The sequence below is a fragment of the Bos javanicus genome, chromosome 3, assembly GCF_032452875.1.
Source record: "Bos javanicus breed banteng chromosome 3, ARS-OSU_banteng_1.0, whole genome shotgun sequence".
Lineage (NCBI taxonomy): Eukaryota > Metazoa > Chordata > Mammalia > Artiodactyla > Bovidae > Bos > Bos javanicus.
This window is the reverse complement of record NC_083870.1, coordinates 87,329,585-87,349,474: the sequence shown is the minus strand read 5'-3', so window position 1 is coordinate 87,349,474 and position 19,890 is coordinate 87,329,585. Positions and strand designations below refer to the sequence as shown.

The 19,890-nt window shown below is 42.6% G+C and overlaps 1 long non-coding RNA gene across 2 annotated transcripts; it reads left to right on the top strand.

The window, feature by feature from the left end:
- The first annotated feature begins 1,818 nt into the window (after positions 1 to 1,818).
- On the top strand, positions 1,819 to 19,639 carry LOC133244513 (uncharacterized). Of its 2 annotated transcripts, XR_009735435.1 has the most exons (4): positions 2,187 to 2,389; positions 3,610 to 3,737; positions 4,145 to 4,687; positions 10,261 to 19,639. It is a non-coding gene; the product is annotated as an uncharacterized LOC133244513 (long non-coding RNA). The 2 variants fall into 2 exon arrangements; XR_009735434.1 differs by lacking the exon at positions 10,261 to 19,639 and having other exon boundaries at positions 1,819 to 2,389; positions 4,145 to 8,875.
- Positions 19,640 to 19,890: the final 251 nt, after the last annotated feature.

Below are 19,890 nucleotides of genomic sequence, written 5' to 3'. Positions count from 1 at the left end.
GTTTGGAGAAGGTCGGGGAAAGGAATCAGTATTTACTTACTAAATACCTACCATGTGCTGGGCACCTTTATAAAGTATAGCTCTTTCAATTCTCTAAACAGCCCATTAATATGTGTGTGTGTGTGTACAGGTTTGAGATATATCTTCTTGAGGCACAGCAAGGTTAAGAACTTGTCAAAAATCACATGGCTTATGAGTGGTGGAGCTGGGACTCAAAAGCAAATCAATTCTAGAGCTTAAACTCTTGAAAACTGTCCAATGGGTTCCATGTTTAACTTTCCCAACCCCGAGACATTATTATTGACAATTATTATCAGACCTGTCTTCCAGATGAGAAACTAGAAGCTCAGAAAAGTAATTTTCCCAAAATAAACTAAATTCACACCCATCTGAACTCTGTGGTCCAGGGCAAGTCACTTCATCCATCCATCCATCCATCCATCCATCCATCACCTTTCCATTGATTAATTGAACAGACTTAATGGCAAGTGCTTATTCTGTCCCAGAGATTGTCTAGTCCATAGAGATGAAAAAGTGTAAAAAATATTTCCCCAGCTCTTCAAGAATTCATAATGCAATGAGGAAAGAAAGCACCTAAACCATAATAAGAAACAAGACTGTGGGATGAGAGGTGCTATAAGAGGTATATAAAAAGAGCTGCAGGAACTTGGAGGAAAAAGCAGCAAACTTCTTGGTGATGTAAAAGCAAGGAAGGCTTTAGAAAGGAGGGGACATTGCACCAATAACTATGTACTCCCTAGGTGGAGAAAGGAAGGGATAGTCCAGGCAGGAGAGCATCAAAGGGAATACACGATACAGTGTCAGAACAGCTCAAACAGTAGGTGCCTACCACCAGCTTTCAGTGCCCTAACCCCAACCCTAACCTCAGCAACTCTGTGCAGCAGGTTCTATTACTCAGACCACTTGACAGAAGAGGAAACCCAGGCCCACAGAGGTCTTGCCTACCTGCCTAGGAGCACACAGTAACTTGTCCATGATCTCACAGCTAGTAAGGAATCAAGCTGGAATTCAATCCTAATCTAAGCAGCCTGGCTTCAGAGCACAAACTCAGGTACTCTGCTCTGAGTGTTTGGGGGTACATGCAGGTAAGGTGACTAGCCACAGAAGCAGGAATTAGGTCCAAAGGGTCTCCCTTTCTTCACAAGGCCTTAGATGTTCTTGGACTAAGGACCTTGGACCTCATGGAATCCATAAAAGTAATAATGCCATGGTGCCATGGTGTGTGTGTGTGTATGTTGGAGAGGGACATCCAACTTTCTGTATAATGGGGCCACAGAGAGGAATAATACATCAGCTTGGTTTTAGACTGGAACTCTATTTGCTTGCTGTAGGAATATTGGGTATCTTATGCTCAGCCACATTCTCTGGGCTTCAGGGTCAGTATTCAAATCCTTATTCCCTTTCTGCATCCCTCACCAGACTGGAGAGTCCCTGAGGACAGAGCTCCCATACCACACTCCAGTACCCCACGCAGTACCTCTCACATAATGGTTACTCAGTAAATATTTGTTAAATGAATGACTGCTTGTTGAATGAACTCTGGGTCTTTAGTTAATAATTTATATAGAGAGTAAATAAGTTAATTATGAGTTAACAAATATAGTTTGGTCAATAAAATCCTTTCCTCTGTACAATGGATGGGGTAGGAGGGGATAACATAAGGGTCTTTGGAAGAGAAACAACTGTAGGGATTATTGGCCTAGATCAATGGTTTACAGAAGGAAGCAGCTGAAGCCAGTACTTCCAAAAAGCTTGCCATCAGGGGTTTTGATTCAGTGGATCTGAGATGGTGTGAGCTTCTTAGGTGATTCTGAGATGACGAGGTCAGTATCTGAACTCGGCAAGAACGGGTCCGTTCCTGTTCTAATTTTTTTCCCTTTTTTCCCGTCTCATTCAGCTTGTGCTTGACACGCTTGAGTGATGGGAGCTCACCGCCTCACGAAGCAGGCTGCCCAACCCATTTTGAGAACACCACCAAACAGCAAAGACACCAATACGGTGACCATATATGGAGCATTTCTTTTGGCTCAGAAGCACTGGATAGATGTAACTGATTTCAGAGGCTAAGCATTATTTATCCCCATTTTACAGTGAAAGAGACTGAAACTCGAAACTCCGGAGGTTTAGTGGTGTACTCAGTGTCTCAGAGGTGGTGAGGGGCGGGGCCGGATTCCAGCCACCCCGGGGGCGGGGGGGGGGGCGGGCCCACGTGCTTCCCCGGGCCCGAGAGCAGGTCCCCGGGCGGGGGCAGGGGTGGCTCCCGGGAGGCGGAGAGGGAGGCGGGGAGGGAGCCGGGACGCCACGTCGCCTGCCCTGCCCCGGCTGCACACTCCGCTCCGCCCAGCCCTCCCGGGCCTCCCCATAGAAGGTAAACTCGGGCAGGATCCCACTGGGGCTGGCGGGGCCTGGCGTCCTGCTGGTTTCAGTTTCTGAAGAGCCAGTCCCTAAGCAAACACGGACTGGGAGGAGGGTTCTGGAAACTTTCCCATCAGATAAGCAGATTAACTCCTTGCTGCCTGGGAGCCACCCACGTGGGAACGAGCTGGGTTACCAGCGTGCGGCTTCCCTGGCAGGTGACAGTCCCTGTGGGCTGCCCAGAGCCACCTGAAGGCGGCTCAAGGTTCCAGTCCAGTCCGGTTCTCGCCAGGACTGCCAGGCGGGCCGACGAGGCTCAGGGGCCGCCCCAGCCCCACCCTCCAAATATGGACCGATCTTCCTGCTACAGCTTGCTTCTTCCCTCACTCTCTAGGGCGTTCGTGTTCGACTCATTAGTAAAAACGCTTAGAATGTTTGTTTTCTTTCTGAGAAAGAGGCCGAGGGATACTGCCAAGACCAACATGAACTCCCAACCCGGGGCATTGTCTGTCGGACATTTTTCTGGACAGACAGACGTGGGTCTGGGTACCAGTTCTGCTACTTTCTAGCTAGGTGACCTTTGTGTAGATTCCTTCATCTCTCTGAGCTTTGCTGTCCTCATCTGTAAAATGGGGATAATGATACCCATCTCTAAAATATGTTCTGAGAAGTAGATTAGATAAATAGAGATTATACATATTAAGTATTTAGTGCCCTCAATGTCAATTAACATTGTTATTAATTATATTGTTATTACGAATGACTAATAATGACACTCAGGATTATTACTAATGCTACTATAAGTAAAAAAAAAAAAAGCCCAATTAAAATTTTTTACTGAGGGAAATATCAACAGTTTTATGAGAGGTAAATAAAGAAGAGTAACACTGGGTAAGAAAGTATATGCACGTGGCCTCATTTAATATTCAAGCAGCTTCACAAGGCAGGCCTTATTATCCCCATTATACAGATGGGGAAGTTGAGGCTCCTGGAAGTTGCCTCCAACACACACTGAGTTAGTACCTGGTGTCCTGACCTCCTTTCTTCAAAGTGTCTCTTAAGCTCCAGCTACTCCACACCTGCCAGCCTCAGCAGAGATGCCTGTATCTATTAGGGAATGCCTTTTCTTCCCCTAGGCTCACTGAATTACAGGAAAATGGGAGAGCTCTAGAAAGTGGATAAAGGTTACCTCCTCCAGGGAGTTTCCTTATTCTCTCCCTCCTCCCCTTGTAGAACAAACCCTCCCTCTTTGTTCTCCCAGTGCCTGGAGCGTGTGACTGCACACCCTGGTAGGCTGTGTCTCTCCTCCAGGGAGTGTGCTTCTCTGATGCAGACACTGTACACTTTTTCACCATGGGAGGGTAAGTATGGTGTTGTAATTAAGTACATGCTTAGAAGCCCAACTGCCCTGGCTCAAATCTTGGCTTTACTACTTGCTGGCTGTGAGGATTGAATAAGTAATATAAGTTCTCTTTGCCTCACTTCCGGGATCCTATAAAAATGGAAATTAACAAGAAGATTGGCCTCATGGCCTTGCTGTAGGAGTGAATGAACATGTAGATCTAGATACACTATTGTGAATCTCTTGAGTGATAGATGTCCAGCGAATGATGACAGGAATGCTGAGGATCTGAACTTTGCTTGTTAACAGAAAGTGAAGCATAAAAAGAATGTCACTGAGCATGCAGGATCAAGGGATAAGACCTGGTTCCAAATATGTCTCTAACTTCCTGTGTGGACTTAGGCCTGTCTCTTCATATCTCTTGAGAGTCCCTAGGACTGCAAGGAGATCCAACCAGTCAATCCTAAAGGAAATCAGTCCTGAATATTCATTGGAAGAACTGATGCTGAAGCTGAAACTCCAATACTTAGGCCACCTGATGCAAAGAACTGACTCATTGGAAAAGACCCTGATGCTGGAAAAGATTGAAGGCAGGAGGAGAAGGGCACGACAGAGGATGAGATGGTTGGATGGCATCACCGATTCGATGGACATGAGTTTGAGCAAGCTCTGGGAGTTGGTGATGGACAGGGAAGCCTGGGGTGCTGCAGTCCACGGGGTCACAAAGAGTTGAACACGACTGAGCGACTGAACTGAACTGAACTTCCTCTCTCTCAATTTATTTCTCTTGCTGAAAGAGAAGTTTGACTCCTGCAGCTGGATAGTTTTGAAGAGTAATATTCAATAGTATATTGATGATCAGTTCTTTTCCTGTAGGACTTTTCCTTGAGTAATAATGTTCCAAGTTAAGAGGTTATACCCAGAAATAAATGCCTGGCTCACCAATGGAAGGACAAACCTCAAGCACTGGTAGGTGATTGTGGCCAGCTTTTACTGAGTCATGCTGGGCATTGTGCAACGTGCCATCATTATCCTGTTTATTTTTCTCCAGAACCCTGTAAAGAGGTATCACTGTCATCCTTATGTTACAGCTGAGAAAACAGACTCAGAGGTTAGAAGTAGTTGGACAGGCAGTAGAGTCCTTATTTGTTAGACTCCAATTCCCTACTGCCTACGAGAATCCTCCCTGGAGCCAACCTGTTCAAATATCTCTGAGGGAAAGGAACCTATTATCTTTCCAACCAGTCCATTACTAGGTATCCTGAATAGCTGAAAAAGGTAAAGCTGTCATTTTTATATTCGCTTCATGAGTGGACTTAAGGCAGACGCGATTTGGGTAGAGGGTTAGTGAAGTCAAGTGAAGTATAAGTCGCTCAGTTGTGTCCAACTCTTTGTGAGTCCAAGGACTCTAGACCACCAGGTTCCTCTGTCCGTGGGATTTCCCAGGCAAGGATACTGGAGTGGCTTGCTATTTCCTTCTCCAGGGGCCTTCCCAACCCATGACTTGAACCCGGGTCTTCTGAGTTGCAGGCAGATTCTTTACCATCTTAGCCATCAGGGAAGCCCCAGAGGGTTAAGGAAAGGGAAATTATAAATCCTGTGCACCACCTTCCCCTGCCCCACCCCAGGAAGTCTTCAGATGCCAGTTTACAAGAGTGAAGACAGATCAGGTCACCTCTTTGGACCTTGCCCGTGCCCCTCATCCACAGAGTCTTGGCCTGGGGATAGAGCTGCAGGATGTTGAAATATTCCAGTATGGCCTAGATTGGGGTTGGGCTGAATGTGAAGAATCAGAAATTTGTGTTTGTGATCACCAGAATTGATTGCCTTAGGGGTGGTATTTCAGGGAGCACGTTAACAAAATGTTTGAAGAAAAATCAGCACTGCAAAACCTGAAGGAGAAATTGGCTCCAGGATGACTGACTTTGTCTGGCTTTGTTGGTTTGCTCTTTCACCAAAAACAAATATCCTGCTTGAACAGCTGTAGAGACTTGTCATTCCCAACAAGATAAAGTCCAGACTACAAGGGCTGCCACTCGAGGTCCTTCACCATCTAGTCCCAACCTACCCTTTTCATCTCTTCTCGGATCATATTCCCAGCCCCGTTCCCAGCCCGAGAATTCCATGCAGTTCCCTAAATACTCCATGTTTGTTCCTGCCTCTATGCCTTGGTATATGCTATTCCTTCTGCCCACGGCATGCCAGCAGATATCACATCTAGAGGACACCAATTCCATTTTCAAACATGTCAGATTTCCTCTTCCATTCCCAAGACTTCTGTAGTCCCTGGAAAGAGAGAGCTTTTGCTGCCTTTTTAGAATTGCAGCTAAACACAGAAACAAATCAAAGAACAAGTGGAAACACTGAGAGTGAAGGCATTGCGTGCCCTAATCTAAAGCGTTATCAAAAGCTTTATGGTAAAACCCAAACTCCTAAGGCTGCATATCAATGTGGTTTGGAAAACCTTTCATTACTATGAAGCTAATTTAAGGATGATACACAAATGAGCTCCTAAATCAGAACAATTCACTGTGTTATAACTGAAGTCCAACAACAGGACTGAAAAGCATTGTTAGGGGAACCTCGGCAGCTTATTCAGGAAGTTAACCAGGGTGGGGGAGGCCTTCCCTAGGGCATTTTCATCACAGGGTATAAGGTTTAAGGAAAGAGATTCAGAGCTCTGTTCTTCACAATAACAAAATGTTAGCATAAAGTCAGGTGGCCATCTGATTTTGTTTGCCCAGAAAGTTCTGGTTTTCACCCAGTGTCCTGACATAATTATCAGTAGTTCTCCTTTTATTGTCAAGTACCCTGGTGTGGAAGATGAATTGTATGTCACGCTGGTGCTAGATAACCAAACAAGAGCTTGTCTAGGCAGTTGCTTTTCTAAGGCTCTGCCATCTATTGGATGCCAGTCTGCTCTTCCAGACCCAGCCTTTGTCCCGTCCTCTACGACAGATTAATAGCTCTGCCTACACACTCTCAGGGCTCCCTTCACTCACTTTTCCCCCTACTACGCATTGGGCCTTCTCACCAAGCTGTATTCCAAGTATCTCCTCAAGTATGTCCTGGACATGGTAGGTTCTTAACAAGAGGTTGTAGAGTTTATTGTTTTTCAAAAAAAATTTCCCAAGAAGTTCTTGTTTGGGTTTACTTTATTTGCAGTCATCAAAATAATAAAAAAGGCTTCATAAGAACTTAACCTTTATATCTAAACACTGAAAAGTAGATATAAAATGAAAGAAAGTGTTATTTACTCAGTTGTGTCCAACTCTTTGCGACCCCATGGACTGCAGTCTGCCAGGGTCTTCTGTGCATGAGATTCTCCAGGCAGTAATACTGGAATGGGTTGCCATTTTCTTCTCCAGGGGATCTTCCCAACCCAGGGATTGAACTCAGGTCTGCCACACTGCAGGTGGATGAAAACTAAGAAACTACCAGAGGCCCAGAGTATTTAAATGATCCAACTGAAGCCTCATAGCCAGTGAGTGGCAAAGTCAGCATCAGGACCCAGTTCTCTGAATCCATGTTTCTTGATCCCTGCACAGTTCAGTTCAGTTGCAGTCATGTCCAACTCTTTGTGACCTGATGGACTGCAGCACACCAGGCTTCCCTGTCCATCACCAACTCCCGGAGCTTACTCAAACTCATGTCCATTGAGCTGGTGATGCCATCCAACCATCTCATCCTTTGTCATGCTGTTCTCCTCCTGCCTTCAATCTTGCCCAGCATCAGGGTCTTTTCTAGTGAGTCAGTTCTTCACATTAGGTGGCCAAAGTATTGGAATTTCAGCTTCAACATCAGTCCTTCCAATGAATATTCAGGACTGATTTCCTTTAGGATTGACTGGTTTGATCTCCTTGCAGTTCAAGGGACTCTCAAGAGTCTTCTCAAACACTACGGTTCAAAAGCATCAATTCTAGGAAATTTTCCTTGGAAGAAAAGCTATGACCAACCTAGACAGCATATTAAAAAGCAGAGACATTACTTTGCCAACAAAGTCTGTCTAGTCAAAGCTATGGTTTTTCCACTGGTCACGTATGGATGTAAGAGTTGGACTAGAAGGAAAGCTGAGTGCCGAAGAATTGATCCCTGCACAACACACTTGTAATTCCTTTGGGCTGACAAAGGGCATTTGATCAGGAACACTCTTATCTTGTCAAACCTGGAGTTAGAATGTGAGCTCTCTGCCTTAGCTAGGCTTACATGGATACAGTTAAACCATGCACAGTCCCAAAGTTAGAGGAGTAGAGAAGAAAAGTGGTGCATGGATTAGGCTTTGAATCATGAGCTTTGGAAGAAGGCATGCTGGGGTTCAGGTCCTGATTCCTCACTTACTTGCTGAGTGACTTTTGTCAAGTTACTTAATCTCTCTGAGGCTTAGTCTCTCCATCCAAAATGGGAAGAAGAGTATGTTTCTTATAGGATTTGGTGGTTTAAATGAAATAACATGGAAAGCACTCACCAGTTTCTGAAAGTAGTAAACAATACAAAATTATAGGCATGAATATAATTACATTATAGTAATATATTAATATTATATATTACAATATATAATTTTATATTAGATTATCATAATTATTACTATCTTACTTCCCAAGCTTGCACTGGAGGAGAGCTTATCAATTTCAAATAGGGAATCAGCAGACATTTCTTTCTGCCCTCAGTTGCCAGTCCCACAAGCAGCTTGACCTAAGAAACCTGCTTCTGAGGAGGTGGTGATTGACATAGGGATTGTAGAGGAGCCTGTGTGACTGGTTCCTTTTGCCATCAGGCATTTTCCTATGTTCTTAGAGTCCTTGATATCATGTTTTTTTTCTTTTCTTTTTTTTTTTTTTGGCTTGTGCTTTTCAAAACTTACTGGTGGGTAGTTTTAATCATCCTTTCTAGCAGTTTGCAAGAGTATGTTATGAAGCTGGAGATCATAAAAAATCTCAGAATATGGGATATGTCAGATATGTCAGAATAAGAGAAAAAGAAGGAAGATGGCTCCTCATGTTTGTTCACTTGAAATATCGGTGACTAGTTCTTTCTTCTTTAGTCTTTCATGGTGACTTTCTTTTCTCCTTTCTCTCTTTTTTTCTTTCTTTATTTTTCCCCAACCTCTGCAGACCTCTGTTTACCATTGAAAATAAAACCAACCCTGATAACCTGGCATCTACCAAAGAAATCCATTCATTCAAACATTCACCAACTCTTCTATACATTATTAAATACCCACTGCACTGGGTCCTATGCCGGGTGTAGACATGCAGGTTACATAAACTGTCTATGGAATAAGAACAAACCTGGGTTCCAACCTCAGCTTCATTAGTTCCTATTGACTTGATCTTGGACAGATTAGCCACTTACCCTCTGAACCAACTCCTTCTCTAAACTCCCTATCTCCATCATGATATCACCATCATCCTCCTGTCCCAGTTCAGAATCTGGAAATGATTTTATTCTCCTCAGTAACCCTCTCCCTCATGTCCAATTAAGTCCCCCAGGGAAGCATGATTTAACTCCTACCTAGCTCTTGAATGTGTCTTCACTATCATCTCCATTCCATTCAACAGATAATCCCTTACAGTCTGCTATGGCCCAGGCTCTCTGATGGGCATGAGGATACCCATCCCCAAGGAGCTTCCAGACTGGTCAGATACACCCATAGACACACAATTCCCCTACAGTGAATGGGTGTGATGGTAGTAAAAGCCCACTTTTATTGCCTGCTTAATCACTGCTAGACACCATTCTAAGTGCTTTAAACCCATTCATTTAATCATCACAGTAACCCTAAGAGATTGGGACTATTATTATCTTTATTTTATAGATAAGGAAACCTAGGCAACAAAGTAAATAAGCAACTTGCCCAAGGTCACACAGCTAGGCTGCATTGAGGCGATTTGCAATGGCTTAAGCTTCCAAGCCAGCTAAAAAGCCACTTCTGTTCACCACCACTGAACTCTGCCTCTCCTTGTGGACCTGGGAAAAGGGTTTCAGGACATGAGAGGAGCAATTTCTAATGAGACTGAAGGTCCACTGAGTGGCTGTCTGTGCTGAGCCTTAAAATGTGAGTAGAGCTTAGTTGGCCAGAGCAATCCTCCCTGTTCCCTCTGCCACTGCCCAGCGTGGGCCCCAACTGTCATCTGTCCTACTCCATTGGTCCATTCTTCCTGCTGCACCAGTGAGCTGCTAATCCCGTTCAGTCAGACTCACTGATATGGAGAAGAAACTAGTGGTTACCAGTGAGGAGAGGGAAGTAGGGGAAGGGCAAGTTAGGGGTAGGGAATTCAAAAAACTATTACCAACAAAATAAATAAGATACAAGGATAGATTGTACAGCACAGGGAAAATAGCCAATATTTTATAATAACTATAAATGGAGTATAGTGCTTAAAATTGCCAGTATTTTATAATAACTATAAATGGAGTATAATCCTTAAAAATTGTGAATCACTATCCTAGATACCAGAAATTTGCATAATATTGTAAATCAACTATAACTCAAGTTGAAAAAAAAATTGACTTATGTTATCACTCTTCTGCTTTTGTTTTAGAATGTCTTCTTCTCATCTATAGGATGGAGTCTAAACTCTTCTGCATGACCACTGCCTCGATCTCAGTTTTGCTCCCATCCCCGCCCTCTACACCAGGCCTGAGCCACAACTGTGGTCCTCTGAGTGTAACAGGCTCACTTCTCCCTGGTGGGTGTCAAGTGTAGGGTCTCACTTCCTCAGTTGCCTTCCACACTCAGCTTCTTCCAGGGATGCCTTCCTGGATCCCACAGGCAAAGTGAAGTACTGTCAGCAGCATGCTCATCATACCCCAGATACTGCTATTTTAGCTTCTCACCCTGAATTGGAGCAGCTGGCTTCTGATTCTGTCTCCTTCTTTGCACAGTGAGGTCCTTGAGGGGTATTAGGCCCTCCAATGGCATCCCACCCCACTCTTGCTTGGAAAATCCCATGGACGGAGGAGCCTGGTAGGCTGCAGTCCATGGGGTCGCTAAGAGTAGGACATGACTGAGCGACTTCACTTTCACCTTTCACTTTCATGCATTGGAGAAGGAAATGGCAACACACTCCAGTGTTCTTGCCTGGAGAATCCCAGGGACGGGGAACCCTGGTGGGCTGCTGTCTATGGGGTCGCACAGTCAGACGCGACTGAAGAGACTTAGCAGCAGCAGCAGCAACAGGAAGGCTGAGTGCTGAAGAATCGATGCTTTCAAACTGTGGTGCTGGAGAAGACTCTTGAGAGTCCCTTGGACTGCAAGGAGATCAAACCAGTCAATCCTAAAGGAAATCAACCCTGAATATTCATTGGAAGGACTGATACTGAAGCTCTAATCCTTTGGCCACCTGATGTGAAGAGCCGGCTCATTGGAAAAGACCCTGAGGCTGAGGAAGATTGAAGGCAGGAGGAGAAGAGGGCAGCAGAGGATGAGATGGTTGGATGGTATCGTCAACTCAATGGACATGAGTTTGAGCAAACTCTGGGAAATAGTGAAGGACAGGGAAGCCTGGCGTGCTGCAGTCCATGGGATTGCAAAGAGTTGGATATGACTTAGTGACTGACAACAGCAACAACAACATGGCCTGACCCCTAATGAACTCTTAGAATGAACGAGTGAGTAAATGATTGAATAAGTATTGAGAACAGGGACAATTTTTATGTCTTTTTATCTCTTGTAGCTCATAGTATAGTGCTGAGGACATGGGCTTCCTTGGTGACTCAGATGGCAAAGAATCTCCCTGCAATGCAGGAGACCCAGGTTTGATCCCTGGGTGGAGAAGATCCCCTGGAGAAGGGAATGGCAACCCCCTCCAATATTCTTGCCTGGAGAATTCTATAGATGGATGAGCCTGGCAGGCTACAGTCCATTGACTTGCAAGGAGTTGGACATGACTGAGTGACTAACACTTGCACTCAGGGACACATCCAGTTATACATCAACTTACACATCTATGGGATACAATCAGAACTATGAGAGGGTAAATGCTGTCTGTGAAGGCAGAAACATCATGAGAAGAGCACTGGACAAGGGACTAGGAGGTCTGCGTTGTTAGCTGGGTCCTATCGCCAATTAGCTCTGTGGCCTTGGGCAAGACATTAATGTTTCTGAGGCTCCATTTCCTCATCTGTAATGCTGCTGTGAAAAGTCCAAGAGGGCATGGGTGCTGAAGAATTTGTGAAGTGCTGGACTGGCCAGTGGAAGTCAAAGGCATGATTCCTCCAGCTAATCTCCAAGTAACACTGCTACTGCAGGCCATGGGGCAAACCTTTCCCACCCTTTCTCCTCTTCTTGGCCCGAGTCCAGGAAGATTTCCATCTGTACCTTGTTTGCAAGCCAGACTCTGAACCTAGTGTTTGGAAAAACAGGCAAATTATATTCGTCCAGGTGTATCCTGTCTACATACTGAGCTGTAAGGCCAAGTTTGTTCTCAGAATAAAGCGAGTGCAGGCACGTGTGTGTGTGTGTGTGTGTGTGTGTGCATGCTTTCATTAGCAGGGCAGAGTTCAGGATAATAAAGGCAACTGGAGGTACTGGTGAGAGCTCTGAACTTGGCCTCAGAATATGTGGGTCTTAATTCCCACCATTGCCACTTCTGCAATGGATGACTTAGGCTGTGTTATCAACCTCCCTCATCTCTAATATGAAGGCAATGCATTTGTCATAGATTCACTGTGAATATTAAATGAAATAGGACTATAAGGCAGATAGCCCGGAACCTAGTGTGTGGTATGTACTACCTTGATGTTTGTTTGTTGATTTTTCTTGTGTTAATAATAACAGTGTCTAACATTTTCTAGGTGCTCTCTATGCATCAGGCTTCATGCTAAGCATTTCACATATATTATATTCTTTCAGTCTCATCACAACTTTAAAAGAGAGATATTATCCCATCCTAAAGACTAGGAAATTGAGGTTTTAATAGATTAGGCATCTACTCTGAGGTCACAATAGAACTGGTAATTAAGAGAGCCAGGGCTCTCTGGCCCTCAGTAGAGCCCAGATACATGTTGCTATATTGTGAACTGATGGATTTGGGACTTCTAATGTGAGTATGTCTGTCAGCATTTCCCACCTTATACTACTAAGAAATTATACTAAGCATACAATAAGTACAGGGAAAAACCTGAAGACTCAAGTAATTGAAATATAAGCTTAATTACATAAGTATCTTAAAGAGATGGGAATACCAGACCACCTCACCTGCCTCCTGAGAAATCTGTATGCAGGTCAGGAAGAAACAGTTAGAACTGGACATGGAATAACAGACTGGTTCCAAATAGAGGAAGGAGCATGTCAAGGCTGTATATTGTCATCCTGCTTATTTAACTTATATGCAGAGTCTATCATGAGAAATGCTGGGCTGGATGAAGCACAAGCTGGAATCAAGATTGCCAGGAGAATATCAATAACCTCAGATATGCAGATGACACCACCCTTATGGCAGAAAGTGAAGAGGAACTAAAAAGCCTCTTGATGAAATGAAAGAGGAGAGTGAAAAAGTTGGCTTAAAACTCAACATTCAGAAAACTAAGATCATGGCATCTGGTCCCATCACTTCATGGCAAATAGATGGGGAAACAGTGGAAACAGTGACACTATTTTGGGGGGCTCCAAAATCACTGCAGATGGTGATTGCAGCCATGAAATTAAAAGACACTTGCTCCTTGGGAGAAAAGTTATGACCAACCTAGACACCATATTAAACAGCAAAGATATTACTTTGCTAACAAAGGTCCATCTAGTCAAAGCTATGGTTTTTCCAGTAGTCCTGTATGAATGTGAGAGTTGGTCTATAAATAAAGCTGAGTGCTGAAGAATTGATGCTTTTGAACTGTGGTGCTGGAGAAAACTCGTGAGAGTCCCTTGGACAGCAAGGAGATACAACCAGTCCATCCTAAAGGAAATCAGTCCTGAATATTCATTGGAAGGACTGATGCTAAAGCTGAAACTCCAATACTTTGGCCACCTGATGTGAATAATGGACTCATTTGAAAAGACCCTGATTCTGAGAAAGATTGAAGGCAGGAGGAGAAGGGGATGACAGAGGATGAGATGGTTGGATGGCATCACCGACTCAATGGACATGAGTCTGAGTGAACTCCAGGAGTTGGTGAAGGACAGGGAGGCCTGGAGTGCTGCAGTCAATGGAAAGAGTTGGACACGACTGAGTGACTGAACTGACTGAACTGAACATAAGTATCTGTGTAATAATAATAAATATAATGTTATTGACTAAAATTGGTTTATTAAGAAGAGGAAGACAAGCACACTAATCATGTCATCACTCAGAGTAGTGAACTAATAGATACTGTCCAAAAAGTAGAGAGAACTACAGGTATTATATAAAGATATAAAAACATGGAAACCACTAGATGCAACTGGATAATCTATATCTAATTACAAAAATATTGAACTTTGATCTATGCCTTGCATCCTGCACAAACATTAACTCAAAACAGATTGTAGATATAAATGTGAAACCCTGAAAATATAAAACGTCTTTTAAAAAGGCGTAGGAGAAGATTTCGTGACCGTGGGTTAGAAAGTTTTCTTAGATATGACATCAAAAGCATAATCCATATAAGAACAAACTGATAAATTAGACTTCAACAGAAATTAAGAACTTCATTTTTCTTGAAAGATACTATTAACAGAATGAATAGACAAGCCACTAACTGGGAGAAAATGTGTGTAAAGCTTACATCTGTAAAGTCCTTATATGTAAACTGCAGTTGATCCTTGAACAATGCAGGGGTAAGGAATGCTAAGAGCTGACTCACTGGAAAAGACCCTCATGCTGGAAAAGATTGAAGGCAAAAGGGCAGCAGAAGATGAGATTGTTAGATAGCATCACCGACTCAGTGGGCATGGCTGAAAAATCCATATTTAATTTTAGCAGCCATTCATATTCAGTTCCACATTCATGGATTAAACCAACCAAAGATCATTTAGTGCATGTTTATTTAAAAAATGCACATACAAGTGGACCCACAGAATTCAAACTGATGTTAATCAAGAGTTGGACGTTTACAAATAATCCTCAAAACTCAATATTGAGAAAACAACCCCAAAGACTTGAACGGTCACTTCACCAAAGGAAATGTGGGTGGCAAGTAAGCATACAAAAAGAAGTCCAGCACCATTTTTGTTGTTGTTCAGTCCCTAAATCATGTCCAACTCTGCGACCCCATGGACTGCACCAAGCCAGTCTTCCCTGGCCTTCACTATTTCCTGGAGTTTGCTCAAATTCATGTCTACTGAGCCAGTGATGCTATCTAACCAACTCATCTTCTGCCACCCTCTTTTCCTTTTGCCTTCAATCTTTCCAGCATCTGGATCTTTTCCACTGAGTTAGCTCTTCACATCAGGTGGCCAAAGTATTGGAGCTTCAGCTTCAGCATCAGTCCTTCTAATGAATATTCAAGGTTGATTTCCTTTAGGATTGACTGATTTCCTTGCAGTCCAAAGGACTCTCAAGAGTCTTCCTCAGCGTTACAATTCAAAAGCATCATTCTTTGGTGCTCAGCCGTTATGGTTCAACTATCACATCCATATATCATTATCAACATCATTGAAAGTGAAAGTGAAGTCGATCAGTCATGTCCGACTCTTTGCAACCCCATGGATTGCAGCCTGCCAGGCTCCTCTGTCCATGGGATTTTCCAGGCAACAATACTGGAGTGGGCTGCCATTTCCTTCTCCAGGGTATCTTCCCAACCCAGGGATCAAACCCAGGTCTCCCGCATTGTAGGCAGATGCTTTTACTGTTTGAGCCACCAGGGAAGGGAAAGGCAAATGTGAACCATAATTAAATACCACTGCATGTATACTAGAATAAGCACTGTTAGAAAGACTGACCATCACAAGCATAGGCAAAGGTGAGGAACAACCAGAGCTCTCATGCACTGATCATAGGACTAAAACATGGTACAATTACTTTGGAAAATAGTTTGGAAGTTTCTTGAGATAGTAAACAGGCACCTACTTTGTCATTCTCCTTCTAGGTATAATCTAAGAGAATAACTTTAAAGTTAGAGAATTAAAAAAAATTATTTTTTATTTTTGGCTGTGCTGGGTCTTGGTTGCTGCATGGGCTTTTTCTCTAGTTGCAGAGAGTAGGGGATACTCTCTAGTTACTGTGTGTGGCTTCTCATCGCAGTGGCTTTTCTTGTTTCACAGCATGGGCTCTAGGGCTTGTGGGCTTCAGTAGTTGCGGCTCCTGGGCCCCAGAGCACAGGCTCAATAGCTGTGGTGCCCAGGCTTAGTTGTTTCACAGCATGTGTAATCTTTCCAGACCAGGGATCATGCCCATGTTCCCTGCATTGGCAGGTCGATTCTTGACTACTGGACCACCAGGGAAGTTGCAGAGAGAGAATTTTTAAAACAATATTAATATGAGTGTGCATATGAATGTTTGGGCTTTCCAGGCAGTGCTAGTGGTAAAGAACCTGCCTGCCAATGCAGGAGATGTAAGAGGCGTGGGTTCGATTCCTGGGTCGGGAAGATCCCCTGGAGGAGGAAATGGCAACCCATTCCAGTATTCTTGCCTGAAGAAACCCATGGACAAAGGAGCCTGGTAGGCCATAGTCCATAGAGTTGCAAAGGGTTGGACAGGACTGAGGCAACTTAGTATGCATGCATGCAGGAATGTTTCTCACAGCTTTATTTGTAATAGCTAAAAACTGGGAACAACATAAATGTTCATCAACAGGAGAATGGGTCAACAGATTGTGGTATATTTATATAATACAGTACAATTCACCAATAAAAAGGAATAAAGTATTAGACACACAGCAATAAGGATGAATATTAAGTTATGTGTGTGAATTAAAAGTCAGACAAAGAAAGAATATATATTGTATGATTCCATCAGTTGAAAATATAGAAATTTTAAACAAATCTATAGTGAATGTTATATTATATTGCTTCCCTGGTGGCTCAGAGGTTGAAGCATCTACCTGCAATGTGGGAGACCTTGGTTCCATCCCTGAGTCGGGAAGATCCCCTGGAGAAGGCAATGGCACCCCACTCCAGTACTCTTGCCTGGAGAATCCCATGGACGGAGGAGCCTGGTGGGCTACAGTCCATGGGGTCGCAAAGAGTCGGACACAACTGAGCGACTTGACTTCACTTCTGACTTCACTTCTTCGTAGTGAATGTGGAGCTATGGTTGCTGGGGATGTGAGTGGTAAGTGGAATAGGATGGGAGGGAGAGATTGCAAAGAATATGAGGAAGATTTGGGGCATGATGAATATGTTTACTACCTGGATTGTAGTGATGGTTGTATGAGCATATATATGTCAGTCAGTCAGTTCACTCGCTCATGTCAAAACTTATCAGAGTATACATTTTGAAGATATTCACTTTATCATATGAGAATTATACTTCAATGAAGTTGGTGCAAAAAACACATTACTTTAAAGACAAAATGTATGTAGAGCTGAGAGTATAACATGCAATTAGATGACAGAAATAAGAGCCAAACACATCTCTTATATCAATAAGTATAAATGGGTTTTAACTCACTATAAAAAGAAAAGACTATCTAACTGAATCACAAAGCAAAATTCAAAGTAACCCAGAAATGTTAAAAAGGGAGAAATGTGTAATAGGCAAATACAAACTGAAAGAAAGCTGAGGTTGCCTTTAAATATGAGAAAACATTGAATTCAGGTTTAAAAAATGCTGAATCAAACAAGGAAGGATATTTTATAATGATAAAGAATGCAATTCACAGAGAGGTTATAAGAATTTTGAAAATCAGTGTACCAATCTACACAGCAGCAACACTCATAAAGCAGAAATTATAAGATATGTAAGAAGGCATTCAGTTCAGTTCAGTTCAGTTCAGTCGCTCAGTTGTGTCCGACTCTTTGCGACCCCATGAATCGCAGCATGCCAGGCCTCCCTGTCCATCAACTCCCAGAGTGTACTCAAACTCATGTCCATCGAGTCAGTGATGCCATCCAGCCATCTCATCCTCTGTCATCCCCTTCTTCTCCTGCCCCCAATCCCTCCCAGCATCAGGGTCTTTTCCAATGAGTTGACTCTTCACATGAGGTGGCCAAAATATTGGAGTTTCAGCTTTAGCATCAATCCTTCCAATGAATGCCCAGGACTGATCTCCTTTAGGATGGACTAGTTGGATCTCCTTGCAGTCCAAGGGACTCTCCAAGAGTCTTCTCCAACACCACAGTACAAAAGCATCAATTCTTCGGCGCTCAGCTTTCTTCACAGTCCAACACTCACATCCATTAACAACAATAAAACCAGGATATTAAAAGGTAATTTATCTTCTCAGATTCTGACATATCAAGTGGATGGATAAATAAAGTATGTAATAAATATGTAAATAACAAATATAAAGCAAATCTAATTAGTATATAGTTGTCTCTCAGTATCTATAGGGAATGGGTTCCCTGGACCCCTGTGGATACCAGAATCTGCAGATGCTCAAACTCCTTGTATAAAATGGTGTAGTATGTGTGTTAAATCTATGCCTATCTTCCCTTATGCTTAATTATCTCTAGATTACTTACAATACCTAATATAATCTAAATGCTATGTAAATAGCTGTAAATACAAGGTAAATACTATGTTAAATAGTTGTTGAAGTTCAGCAAATTCAAGTTTTGCTTTCAGGAATTTTCTTGGTTATTTTTTCCCCCCTGAATATTTTCGATCTACAGTTGGTTGAACCTGTGGATGTGGCATCTGTGGATATGGAGGGTCAACTGTATTTCAAACTGTGTAACCTGGAAGTGGAGACTATATCTTATATTTTTTGAATCCCGCTTGGTACTCAACAAAAGTTTGTTATGCAATAGATGCCCAAACTAAAAGATTCCAAGATGCAGAAATATTATGCGATATTCTCTTCTTACAAAGCAAGAGAAGTAGAAATAATAAAATTTAAAAATAAATTTGTATTTCAGTTAAATAACTTTTAATTCAGACAGGATTTCAAGTAACATTAATAAGACTATTATGTATTAAAACCATGGGATATTGTAAAATCAGTTTCCAAGGTAAATTTGTACCTCAATATTCATATCAATTAAAAAGTACAGGAAGCAATGGACCAAACATGTATCAAAAATTTAGAAAAAAATAGCCAAATCAATTGTTGGAAAGCAGAAGGAATAAATTAATAAAGAGAAAAAGTTTAATGTTAGCAAACAGAACAATCTGCGTGAATGAATAAATAAATATACTGATTCTTTTAAGAAAGCTAATACAGTACAGTAAATAAAATAGTAGGTCACCTGATCATTGAAAAAGCTGTGGGGAAGAGGGGTGTGAAGAAAGGGCAATTACTAAAAATTAGAAACATAGGCGTACAATCAAGAAACAGTAAATAAATATGTGATTCTTCTTTGCAAACTTTTTTTCTAAAAAATCCGGATGAAAGAATTTTTGAGGAAAATGCAGTATATCAAACAGAACCTAAAAGATATAGGAAATCTAAACAGACTGATTTGCAGAGAAGACATAGAGAAACTAGATAACAAGGTCCTCCCTTTCTCAAATTTCACACCTAAAGACTTTCACCAGAAAATCCTACAGAACTTCCCTGGTGGTCTAGTGGTTAAGAATCCACCTGCCGGTGCAGCGGACACTGGTTCCATCCCTGGTCTGGGGAGATTCCACATGCCCAGGGGCACACAAGCCCATGCCCCACAACCACTGCACGGGTGCCCTGGAGCCTGGGAGCTGCGGTTACTGAAGCCCACGCACCTAGAGCCTGTGCTCCGCAGCAAGAAGCGACTAGAGAGTCGCTCCCACTCACCACAACCAGAGAAAGCCGGAGCACAGCAGCAAAGCCCTAGCACAGCCAAAAATAGAGAAATGTTTTTTAAAAAAGAAAGAAAACCCTACAAAACTTTTAAAAGCAGATACTAACAGTTCTATTCAAACTATGTCAGGTTATAAAATAGAAACTTTCAAGTTTTCTTTCTTTTTTTTTTAACAAATGAGAATTCACTGCTATCAAAATCTAACAAAGATTACACAAGAAATATTTAGCACTAGCATTGATTAAAAAAATCCTAAATGAAACATTAAAACCAGAATGAAGCAATCAATGAAAAGAATAATACATCATAACCAAGTTGGGCTTAATCCAATGCAAGGATGGTTCAGAATGATTCATGATATTAGTAGATATAAGAA